Source organism: Coffea arabica, chromosome 7c, assembly GCF_036785885.1.
Source record: "Coffea arabica cultivar ET-39 chromosome 7c, Coffea Arabica ET-39 HiFi, whole genome shotgun sequence".
Lineage (NCBI taxonomy): Eukaryota > Viridiplantae > Streptophyta > Magnoliopsida > Gentianales > Rubiaceae > Coffea > Coffea arabica.
In genome coordinates, this window is record NC_092322.1 from 26806520 (window position 1) to 26819471 (window position 12952).

The window sequence follows — 12952 nt, forward strand, 5'->3', positions numbered from 1 at the left end:
CATAAGTGGCAGCAATGAAGTGAAGGTCACTCCAGACGAGTCACTTGAATTTGCGCCAGTTTGAGTTGATAAAATGAGCTCATGGTGACCAGCTTTTGGATGTATGAACATGCATGGAAGATCACAAGCAGCTGCCACAAGCATGAAATCAAGTTGCAAATCTTTAATCAAAGCTGGAGAATTTCGAGCAGTCTTACAACCTACAAAAACAAAATAAGTCTCAGCTTGTTTTGAACCAGAAATTGGATAAATAAGCAACAGAACATCATCAATTAATTGGTAAGAAGGTGTGGAATAAGAGTTAAATGCAAAATATCCCTTTGACACATGATTCCTTCCATCAATCGATTCAACTTGAGACTGCATTGATGGCTCTTTACATTTTCTTTCAAAATCTGCATAGGAAATACATGTGTGAGGATGGAAATGATGCTCAAAAGAGGGTAAAGATGATGAATGAACCATGGGTAACAAACAAGGATAGAAGTATGGAATTCCCCCTTCATGATGAGCTCGAATCAATTCTCCAATGGTGCGGACAGATTTGGGTTGGAGTTGTTCCAAGAAGTGCTACCAAATAGATTTATCTCCATGAAGACAAACTCCATGGAAGCTAGTGAATTGTACAAGTGACTTTGGAATGGAACATTGCATGACTAACTTCACTTGACTTCGCTTAATCTGTACAAAAGCAGAAACACTAAACAAGGCAAAGTTAAGTTTGTTAGGAAAACTATAAACACTCACCTTCCCATGCACAATCAGCTCACTTAATGCTTCTCTCATCTCCTCATATCTTTTTACCCCTTTTCCTAACTCACATTCTTCAACTTTTACCTAAAGTGCACTCTCACCACCATACTCAACCCGCTCTTTTTCAAGTTTTTGTTGGAGGAGATTTGTTGATATGTTTCCCACACTCGACTAACGCCTTCATCTATGGACAAAGCATGTGCATGCTTTGTTGTCGAATGAACCTCCTCCCTTCTCCTTGAATATAATGACTTTGACGAGGTAGGTTGGACGTCAGGGTGAAATTGTCAGGAACCCATCCTCTTGACATCCTTATTCACCATTCGGTCAAGGCGTCTATGAAGAGGCTCGAAAGCTTCATCCAAACACTGATCGTTTGGTCACTAACTCCACTAGACATGCTTAGGTAAACCTGCAAAAGAAAATAAGCAAACAACTTCCTCTCTCCTTCATTTTTTTTTGGTATAATGTCTCTCACGCTCGTGTTTCACTCAAGTGTATCACTCTCTAATAGTCTCACCAAGCAATTCCTTGACTTGCTAGTTGCACGGGTTGAACAAACTAGGCAGGCCTAGACGCGACCTAAAAGTCGGATTACGACTAATGACTCAAAAAGAAAGCAAGACAAATGACTTCAAGGCCGAATTTTTGAAAATCCAAGAAGCGCTCTACCCGACAACCCAAAATTTTGGAATTTGCGGAGCTTGCTGGTCCGCGGCCTTTTTGTGACGACCCCACTTCTCCCAAGGGCGAACCCAAGGGTATCGGCGGGCCGCCTGCCTAGCTCGCGCCAGGACTCAAAACTTAAAGTTTGAAAGAGCACTAAAAACAATATATACAACCCCAAAATAGTTATAATTACATTCTCCAAAAGTATCGAGTCAAACCACCAAAACAAAAAAAAAACAAACATCCTAACTGTTCAACTATTACAAGCCAATCTTACTATACTAGTATACGAGCCAAAAGTCCCCGCGTCGGCCCCTGCTAAGGAAAACAAAAGGAATGGGGTAAGCTATATGCTTAGTAAGTAAACAGGGGTGAAAGCATAAATTTCACGTAACAGTTACACATTTAGAGTAAAGCAAAAGCAGAAAAGTAACATCACATAATAAGGATACAGATGGCTCCAAAGCCAAGTCATGTGCCATGCGTGATCTCCTGCCGACACTCCGTCGACTGCAAATAATGGTCCGTAGAACTTCACTTGTACACCCACCGACACCTTATCACCCTCACTGGCCAGTCACCTCACAAACTTGCCCGGGCGAACGAAATCACAAACTTGAGCTTGAGTCACAAGCTCGGGTCACAAACTTGGTCACCTTCTCGGTGAACCGGATTTACAAAATTGGTTCATAACATGAACCTACAAACTTGGTGACCTCAGACTAAGTTGGACTGCCTTCGACCAAGCCCTAACCGGCTCGAATAGTCCAACCAGGTCAAGAGTTCGCCCCAAACTCACAACTTCACAAAAGTATTCAAAATCACAAACTTTGCAAACTTCACAAACTTTATACGAAAGTCGCCCCGAGCCACTAGCTCAAGGGATTTGGTTCCAAAAGGTTCATATACATATGCCAAGTACAATTATACATCCAAATTAGGGTTTAGGTCGAGTGCGATAAAGTACACCCTCGCCTAAGTGCCCTTTTCACATATCTCAAACACATAGCAAAGAAAACACACCAAACTGGCCTGAATACTTACTCAAAATACCAAAAGTAGTACAAGATTGCTTCGCGCGTGATCGCTAGTAGTGGGCCCCACCGGCTCCGCCTAGCTCACCACTATCTGAAATACAAGATTTTATCACTTATGTCACAAACGGCTACGAACCGATCCAAAACAAGTAAAACGGCAAAATTGGCACACGTAATTTGCGGAAACGGCAAAAAGGGGCGCACGCGCGCGCGCGGAACGGCAAACGGAAACGGCCACAACTGCCATCTCAAACCGTTTTGGTCGAAAGTTAGGCTAGGAGTATCGGATCAAGGTACATGAGGTACCGTTGCGAAGCTAAGAGGAAGGGATACAACTTCCCTTTAGACATCTCAACCCAGATCTCAATAGGTATAGGTCAAAAATGCACGAAATAGTGCCAGCTGTTTCATTGCGGTTTACCACACAGGCCCTGTTTGCAAGGCCATAACTCACGGCTCAGGAATCGAAATCAAGAAATTCCAGAGGCGTTAGAAAGCTGAAATATAAGGTTAAAACTTTGATGTTTTGGCCAAGACTTGAATCCACTCAGAACAGAACGAAAATCGAGTGCCAAGGTACCCGTCAGAACTGTCCAGATACAAGGCAGTTCTGACGAGCGATATTGTTTTGATCATAACAGGGGCTACGGAACTCGGATTTCGGCGTACTTTATACCGTTTCGAAGCTAAGATCAAGATCTAAATTTCTTATGAAGTGATCAGCACCCAGTTCGTACGGGATCAAAACCGAAAAATCATGGGCAGAAGCTGAAATTCAAAACGTACACAAACCAATGTCTAAAACAGGCCTGAGGGTTTTGTCTATAACTCAGAATACGCTAACTTGTTTGACCTGAAATTTTACAGGCATACTCAGGACTCAAGGGGCTACATTTCCTAAGAAGGCACCAAAACCCAAATCAGAAGTAATCCCAACCAAAATAGCCAATTACTGAAGCAGTTTTCAAGTTCGGGTAAAAACAGGACAGCAAGGGTAATTCCGTCTTTTCATGCGCTACGCTACTCCGATTGGCCTGAAATTTTACAGGAACCTCAAACACATCAATATATACAACTTTAATGAAGAAAATACATTCCAGTTCTCATCCTAACTAGGTCAAATTTACCAAAACAACCCCAGATTTTCCAGTTCAAAGTGTACTGCAGCAGTCCTGACTTATGCAGTCATATCTCAGCACCTACAACTCCAATTGAAGTGATTCCAAAGCCATTGGAAAGCTAAGATACAAGGCTATAAATGTTAAGAAGACATCAACAACCAAATCAGTAGTATTCCTGGTCAAAACAACCAATTACAGAAGCTGATTATCATTCTCGGATAGAAACAGGGCAGCAGGGGTATTTCGGTCTTTTCACAGGCTACGTTGCTCCGATTGGGCTGAAATTTTACAGGCAACTAGCAAACATCATTCTCTACAACTTTCATATTTTGTGCTAAGGCCAATTCGGCCTCTAACCTGGTCGAACAGAAACGGACAGAAAGGGGAAAAATGAAACCTTAAACTGGAATTTCCATAATACTACTTCCAACTATGAAATATACTCATAAACTACCAAAACTACAACTTTCAACCACTAATTACCAATTAATTGAAGTAAAGAAGAGGTTCTTGGTAAAATACCTTGAAAACTCAAGAAAAATGGTAGCTTAGGCTTTGTCCTCCAAAAATCCTTCCATAAACACCTTGGAAACTACTTGGAAAGCAAGTTTTATGGAGTAGTTTGCAAATTAATCGGTTAAAACTCAAAATTTGGACAAGAAATTGAAGTGGAATATGAAGGGATTTTCTCTCTTTTCTCTCTCTCTAATTCAGCCAAGGAAGACAAGAAAATGAATGAACTTTCAAAATCTGCATAGGAAATACATGTGTGAGGATGGAAATGATGCTCAAAAGAGGGTAAAGATGATGAATGAACCATGGGTAACAAACAAGGATAGAAGTATGGAATTCCCCCTTCATGATGAGCACGAATCAATTCTCCAATGGTGCGGACAGATTTGGGTTGGAGTTGTTCCAAGAAGTGCTACCAAATAGATTTATCTCCATGAAGACAAACTCCATGGAAGCTAGTGAATTGTACAAGTTACTTTGGAATGGAACATTGCATGACTAACTTCACTTGACTTCGCTTAATCTGTACAAAAGCAGAAACACTAAACAAGGCAAAGTTAAGTTTGTTAGGAAAACTATAAACACTCACCTTCCCATGCACAATCAGCTCACTTAATGCTTCTCTCATCTCCTCATATCTTTTTACCCCTTTTCCTAACTCACATTCTTCAACTTTTACCTAAAGTGCACTCTCACCACCATACTCAACCCGCTCTTTTTAAAGTTTTTGTTGGAGGAGATTTGTTGATATGTTTCCCACACTCGACTAACGCCTTCATCTATGGACAAAGCTTTTGCATGCTTTGTTGTCGAATGAACCTCCTCCCTTCTCCTTGAATATAATGACTTTGACGAGGTAGGTTGGACATTAGGGTGAAATTGTCAGGAACCCATCCTCTTGACATCCTTATTCACCATTCGGTCAAGGCGTCTATGAAGAGGCTCGAAAGCTTCATCCAAACACTGATCGTTTGGTCACTAGCTCCACTAGACATGCTTAGGTAAACCTGCAAAAGAAAATAAGCAAACAACTTCCTCTCTCCTTCATTTTTTTTTGGTACAATGTCTCTCACGCTCGTGTTTCACTCAAGTGTATCACTCTCTAATAGTCTCACCAAGCAATTCCTTGACTTGCTAGTTGCACGGGTTGAACAAACTAGGAGTCACCGCAAGGTACGTTCTTGGCCAGTCAAGAAATGATACAAGATAGCAGCAATGAATGGAGGTGAATGAAGGCCTAGACGCGACCTAAAAGTCGGATTACGACTAATGACTCAAAAAGAAAGCAAGACAAATGACTTCAAGGCCGAATTTTTGAAAATCCTAGAAGCGCTCTACCCGACAACCCAAAATTTTGGAATTTGCGGAGCTTGCTGGTCCGCGGCCTTTTGGTCAGGGGTTTGGTGGTATTTTGGTGTTTCTTTGGTGTAAGTCAATCAGGTCTTCGACCTCCGCTGAGCTGTCGGGGGACTCGCTGCCCGGTCGCGGAAGCAACTTAGGATCTTAGAGGACACGTTGCGGAATCGACGGAGTTGAACCCAAACTCGGACCACTCAAGAACGAATTCAACGGTAGAGGACGCCACAATCAAGTGTGTTAGCTTGATTGATAAGTCAATAAACAACCTAGGAACCACGCTAGGATGTTCAACTTAGCTTTCACAAGTTAGAGGAATTTGCCTGAATGGAAGACGAAATTCTGGAATTTTATAAATAATATCGCTAAAACTAAAGGTACTATCAGCTTTGGTGCTATTTATAGCCCTGACTAAAACTAATAAAGTTTGGAAAACATTAAGGGGAAATCAGCGAGCCCATTGGGTCTCTATTGGCCGAACGCTAACCCACTAATTAACTAACTTAATGACTAGCTAAAGTACTATTGGACCTAAGGCCCACATGGCCGAAGCTAAGCTCAACAAGAGCTACTTAATCGAGGCCCAATCCTCCCTTTGAGGCTTGCTCATTCGCATCATTCCCCTCCTTTTGAAAAGAATTTGTCCTTAAATTTGGGGGAAAAATGGTACTCCATGTTGGGACGCTTATAGGATAGCAATGTGGGAGCGAGATGAATGAGCACCAGCCACGTCATATGTCGCTTGGACAACCTCATGATGCTCTTGAACAAGGACATTCGCCAAGACAAGAAACACCTTGTATAAAGCCTGTGAAAATTCCATGTAGCACTCCAAAACTCTCTCATCAACCCTTGGTCGTTGCATGTCAAATTTAAACCTACAAAACAAATCACACATTTAGTATGTGTAGGGTTAATACTACTAGACAACTTATGTTTCACATGCACTAGATAGGGATCTTCGTGATGACTCTCATCCAGCTTAGAAAAATCTCGAATCTGATTGTGCAAGGTTGTATAATTCGACCCTAGTTGTTGCTGATTTGGCACTACTTGCCCATCTGGAGATAGAACAATGAGCCATTCGTGTTACGTTTCCGTGGAAGCATGAACCAGTGAGGTAAAAACAACATTCGGGTCTCGATTGACACACTTGTCTGCATCACCCAACATAAGTGGCAGCAATGAAGTGAAGGTCACTCCAGACGAGTCACTTGAATTTGCGCCAGTTTGAGTTGATAAAATGAGCTTATGGTGACCAGCTTTTGGATATATGAACATGCATGGAAGATCACAAGCAGCTGCCACAAGCGTGAAATCAAGTTGCAAATCTTTAATCAAAGCTGGAGAATTTCGAGCAGTCTTACAACCTACAAAAACAAAATAAGTCTCAGCTTGTTTTGAACCAGAAATTGGATAAATAAGCAACGGAACATCATCAATTAATTGGTAAGAAGGTGTGGAATAAGAGTTAAATGCAAAATATCCCTTTGACACATGATTCCTTCCATCAATCGATTCAACTTGAGACTGCATTGATGGCTCTTTACATTTTCTTTCAAAATCTGCATAGGAAATACATGTGTGAGGATGGAAATGATGCTCAAAAGAGGGTAAAGATGATGAATGAACCATGGGTAACAAACAAGGATAGAAGTATGGAATTCCCCCTTCATGATGAGCACGAATCAATTCTCCAATGGTGCGGACAGATTTGGGTTGGAGTTGTTCCAAGAAGTGCTACCAAATAGATTTATCTCCATGAAGACAAACTCCATGGAAGCTAGTGAATTGTACAAGTTACTTTGGAATGGAACATTGCATGACTAACTTCACTTGACTTCGCTTAATCTGTACAAAAGCAGAAACACTAAACAAGGCAAAGTTAAGTTTGTTAGGAAAACTATAAACACTCACCTTCCCATGCACAATCAGCTCACTTAATGCTTCTCTCATCTCCTCATATCTTTTTACCCCTTTTCCTAACTCACATTCTTCAACTTTTACCTAAAGTGCACTCTCACCACCATACTCAACCCGCTCTTTTTAAAGTTTTTGTTGGAGGAGATTTGTTGATATGTTTCCCACACTCGACTAACGCCTTCATCTATGGACAAAGCTTTTGCATGCTTTGTTGTCGAATGAACCTCCTCCCTTCTCCTTGAATATAATGACTTTGACGAGGTAGGTTGGACATTAGGGTGAAATTGTCAGGAACCCATCCTCTTGACATCCTTATTCACCATTCGGTCAAGGCGTCTATGAAGAGGCTCGAAAGCTTCATCCAAACACTGATCGTTTGGTCACTAGCTCCACTAGACATGCTTAGGTAAACCTGCAAAAGAAAATAAGCAAACAACTTCCTCTCTCCTTCATTTTTTTTTGGTACAATGTCTCTCACGCTCGTGTTTCACTCAAGTGTATCACTCTCTAATAGTCTCACCAAGCAATTCCTTGACTTGCTAGTTGCACGGGTTGAACAAACTAGGAGTCACCGCAAGGTACGTTCTTGGCCAGTCAAGAAATGATACAAGATAGCAGCAATGAATGGAGGTGAATGAAGGCCTAGACGCGACCTAAAAGTCGGATTACGACTAATGACTCAAAAAGAAAGCAAGACAAATGACTTCAAGGCCGAATTTTTGAAAATCCTAGAAGCGCTCTACCCGACAACCCAAAATTTTGGAATTTGCGGAGCTTGCTGGTCCGCGGCCTTTTGGTCAGGGGTTTGGTGGTATTTTGGTGTTTCTTTGGTGTAAGTCAATCAGGTCTTCGACCTCCGCTGAGCTGTCGGGGGACTCGCTGCCCGGTCGCGGAAGCAACTTAGGATCTTAGAGGACACGTTGCGGAATCGACGGAGTTGAACCCAAACTCGGACCACTCAAGAACGAATTCAACGGTAGAGGACGCCACAATCAAGTGTGTTTGCTTGATTGATAAGTCAATAAACAACCTCGGAACCACGCTAGGATGTTCAACTTAGCTTTCACAAGTTAGAGGAATTTGCCTGAATGGAAGACGAAATTCTAGAATTTTATAAATAATATTGCAAAAACTAAAGGTATTATCAGCTTTGGTGCTATTTATAGCCCTGACTAAACCTAATAAAGTTTGGAAAACATTAAGGGGAAATCAGCGAGCCCATTGGGTCTCTATTGGCCGAACGCTAACCCACTAATTAACTAACTTAATGACTAGCTAAAGTACTATTGGACCTAAGGCCCACACGGCCGAAGCTAAGCTCAACAAGAGCTACTTAATCGAGGCCCAATCCTCCCTTCGAGGCTTGCTGATTCGCATCATTCCCCTCATTTTGAAAAGAAATTGTCCTTAAATCTGGGGAAAAAATGGTACTCCATGTTGGGACGCTTATAGGATAGCAATGTGGGAGCGAGATGAATGAGCACCAGCCACGTCATATGTCGCTTGGACAACCTCATGATGCTCTTGAACAAGGACATTCGCCAAGACAAGAAACACCTTGTATAAAGCCTGTGAAAATTCCATGTAGCACTCCAAAACTCTCTCATCAACCCTTGGTCGTTGCATGTCAAATTTAAACCTACAAAACAAATCACACATTTAGTATGTGTAGGGTTAATACTACTAGACAACTTATGTTTCACATGCACTAGATAGGGATCTTCGTGATGACTATCATCCAGCTTAGAAAAATCTCGGATCTGATTGTTCAAGGTTGTATAATTCGACCCTAGTTGTTGCTGATTTGGCACTACTTGCCCATCTGGAGATAGAACAATGAGCCATTCTGTTACGTTTCCGTGGAAGCATGAACCAGTGAGGTAAAAACAACATTCGGGTCTCGATTGACACACTTGTCTGCATCACCCAACATAAGTGGCAGCAATGAAGTGAAGGTCACTCCAGACGAGTCACTTGAATTTGCGCCAGTTTGAGTTGATAAAATGAGCTCATGGTGACCAGCTTTTGGATGTATGAACATGCATGGAAGATCACAAGCAGCTGCCACAAGCATGAAATCAAGTTGCAAATCTTTAATCAAAGCTGGAGAATTTCGAGCAGTCTTACAACCTACAAAAACAAAATAAGTCTCAGCTTGTTTTGAACCAGAAATTGGATAAATTAATTGGTAAGAAGGTGTGGAATAAGAGTTAAATGCAAAATATCCCTTTGACACATGATTCCTTCCATCAATCGATTCAACTTGAGACTGCATTGATGGCTCTTTACATTTTCTTTCAAAATCTGCATAGGAAATACATGTGTGAGGATGGAAATGATGCTCAAAAAAGGGTAAAGATGATGAATGAACCATGGGTAACAAACAAGGATAGAAGTATGGAATTCCCTCTTCATGATGAGCTCGAATCAATTCTCCAATGGTGCGGACAGATTTGGGTTGGAGTTGTTCCAAGAAGTGCTACCAAATAGATTTATCTCCAAGAAGACAAACTCCATGGAAGCTAGTGAATTGTACAAGTGACTTTGGAATGGAACATTGCATGACTGACTTCACTTGACTTCGCTTAATCTGTACAAAAGCAGAAACACTAAACAAGGCAAAGTTAAGTTTGTTAGGAAAACTATAAACACTCACCTTCCCATGCACAATCAGCTCACTTAATGCTTCTCTCATCTCCTCATATCTTTTTACCCCTTTTCCTAACTCACATTGTTCAACTTTTACCTAAAGTGCACTCTCACCACCATACTCAACCCGCTCTTTTTCAAATTTTTGTTGGAGGAGATTTGTTGATATGTTTCCCACACTCGACTAACGCCTTCATCTATGGATAAAGCATGTGCATGCTTTGTTGTCGAATGAACCTCCTCCCTTCTCCTTGAATATAATGACTTTGACGAGGTAGGTTGGACGTCAGGGTGAAATTGTCAGGAACCCATCCTCTTGACATCCTTATTCACCATTCGGTCAAGGCGTCTATGAAGAGGCTCGAAAGATTCATCCAAAAACTGATCGTTTGGTCACCAACTCCACTAGACATGCATAGGTAAACCTGCAAAAGAAAATAAGCAAACAACTTCCTCTCTCCTTCATTTTTTTTTTGGTACAATGTCTCTCACGCTCGTGTTTCACTCAAGTGTATCACTCTCTAATAGTCTCACCAAGCAATTCCTTGACTTGCTAGTTGCACGGGTTGAACAAACTAGGCGTCACCGCAAGGTACGTTCTTGGCCAGTCAAGAAATGATACAAGATAGCAGCAATGAATGGAGGTGAATGAAGGCCTAGACGCGACCTAAAAGTCGGATTACGACTAATGACTCAAAAAGAAAGCAAGACAAATGACTTCAAGGCCGAATTTTTGAAAATCCTAGAAGCGCTCTACCCGACAACCCAAAATTTTGGAATTTGCGGAGCTAGATGGTCCGCGGCCTTTTGGTCAGGGGTTTGGTGATATTTTGGTGTTTCTTTGGTGTAAGTCAATCAGGTCTTCGAGCTCCGCTGAGCTGTCGGGGGACTCGCTGCCCGGTCGCGGAAGCAACTTAGGATCTTAGAGGACACGTTGCGGAATCGACGGAGTTGAACCCAAACTCGGACCACTAAAAAATGAATTCAACGGTAGAGGACGCCACAATCAAGTGTGTTTGCTTGATTGATAAGTCAATAAACAACCTAGGAACCACGCTAGGATGTTCAACTTAGCTTTCACAAGTTAGAGGAATTTGCCTGAATGGAAGACGAAATTCTAGAATTTTATAAATAATATCGCTAAAACTAAAGGTACTATCAGCTTTGGTGCTATTTATAGCCCTGACTAAAACTAATAAAGTTTGGAAAACATTAAGGGGAAATCAGCGAGCCCATTGGGTCTCTATTGGCCGAACGCTAACCCACTAATTAACTAACTTAATGACTAGCTAAAGTACTATTGGACCTAAGGCCCACATGGCCGAAGTTAAGCTCAACAAGAGCTACTTAATCGAGGCCCAATCCTCCCTTTGAGGCTTGCTCATTCGCATCATTCCCCTCCTTTTGAAAAGAATTTGTCCTTAAATCTGGGGGAAAAATGGTACTCCATGTTGGGACGCTTATAGGATAGCAATGTGGGAGCGAGATGAATGAGCACCAGCCACGTCATATGTCGCTTGGACAACCTCATGATGCTCTTGAACAAGGACATTCGCCAAGACAAGAAACACCTTGTATAAAGCCTGTGAAAATTCCATGTAGCACTCCAAAACTCTCTCATCAACCCTTGGTCGTTGCATGTCAAATTTAAACCTACAAAAGAAATCACACATTTAGTATGTGTAGGGTTAATACTACTGGACAACTTATGTTTCACATGCACTAGATAGGGATCTTCGTGATGACTATCATCCAGCTTAGAAAAATCTCGGATCTGATTGTTCAAGGTTGTATAATTCGACCCTAGTTGTTGCTGATTTGGCACTACTTGCCCATCTGGAGATAGAACAATGAGCCATTCTGTTACGTTTCCGTGGAAGCATGAACCAGTGAGGTAAAAACAACATTCGGGTCTCGATTGACACACTTGTCTGCATCACCCAACATAAGTGGCAGCAATGAAGTGAAGGTCACTCCAGACGAGTCACTTGAATTTGCGCCAGTTTGAGTTGATAAAATGAGCTCATGGTGACCAGCTTTTGGATGTATGAACATGCATGGAAGATCACAAGCAGCTGCCACAAGCATGAAATCAAGTTGCAAATCTTTAATCAAAGCTGGAGAATTTCGAGCAGTCTTACAACCTACAAAAACAAAATAAGTCTCAGCTTGTTTTGAACCAGAAATTGGATAAATTAATTGGTAAGAAGGTGTGGAATAAGAGTTAAATGCAAAATATCCCTTTGACACATGATTCCTTCCATCAATCGATTCAACTTGAGACTGCATTGATGGCTCTTTACATTTTCTTTCAAAATCTGCATAGGAAATACATGTGTGAGGATGGAAATGATGCTCAAAAAAGGGTAAAGATGATGAATGAACCATGGGTAACAAACAAGGATAGAAGTATGGAATTCCCTCTTCATGATGAGCTCGAATCAATTCTCCAATGGTGCGGACAGATTTGGGTTGGAGTTGTTCCAAGAAGTGCTACCAAATAGATTTATCTCCAAGAAGACAAACTCCATGGAAGCTAGTGAATTGTACAAGTGACTTTGGAATGGAACATTGCATGACTGACTTCACTTGACTTCGCTTAATCTGTACAAAAGCAGAAACACTAAACAAGGCAAAGTTAAGTTTGTTAGGAAAACTATAAACACTCACCTTCCCATGCACAATCAGCTCACTTAATGCTTCTCTCATCTCCTCATATCTTTTTACCCCTTTTCCTAACTCACATTGTTCAACTTTTACCTAAAGTGCACTCTCACCACCATACTCAACCCGCTCTTTTTCAAATTTTTGTTGGAGGAGATTTGTTGATATGTTTCCCACACTCGACTAACGCCTTCATCTATGGATAAAGCATGTGCATGCTTTGTTGTCGAATGAACCTCCTCCCTTCTCCTTGAATATAATGACTTT

General features: G+C 41.5%; 1 long non-coding RNA gene across 1 annotated transcript; it reads right to left on the bottom strand.

Annotated features, from left to right (window-relative positions):
• Positions 1 to 1655: 1655 nt before the first annotated feature.
• On the bottom strand, positions 1656 to 4246 carry LOC140010164 (uncharacterized). Its single transcript, XR_011817428.1, has 3 exons — positions 4103 to 4246; positions 2467 to 2550; positions 1656 to 1740 (listed from the first exon to the last, which is right to left on the bottom strand). It is a non-coding gene; the product is annotated as an uncharacterized lncRNA (long non-coding RNA).
• Positions 4247 to 12952: the final 8706 nt, after the last annotated feature.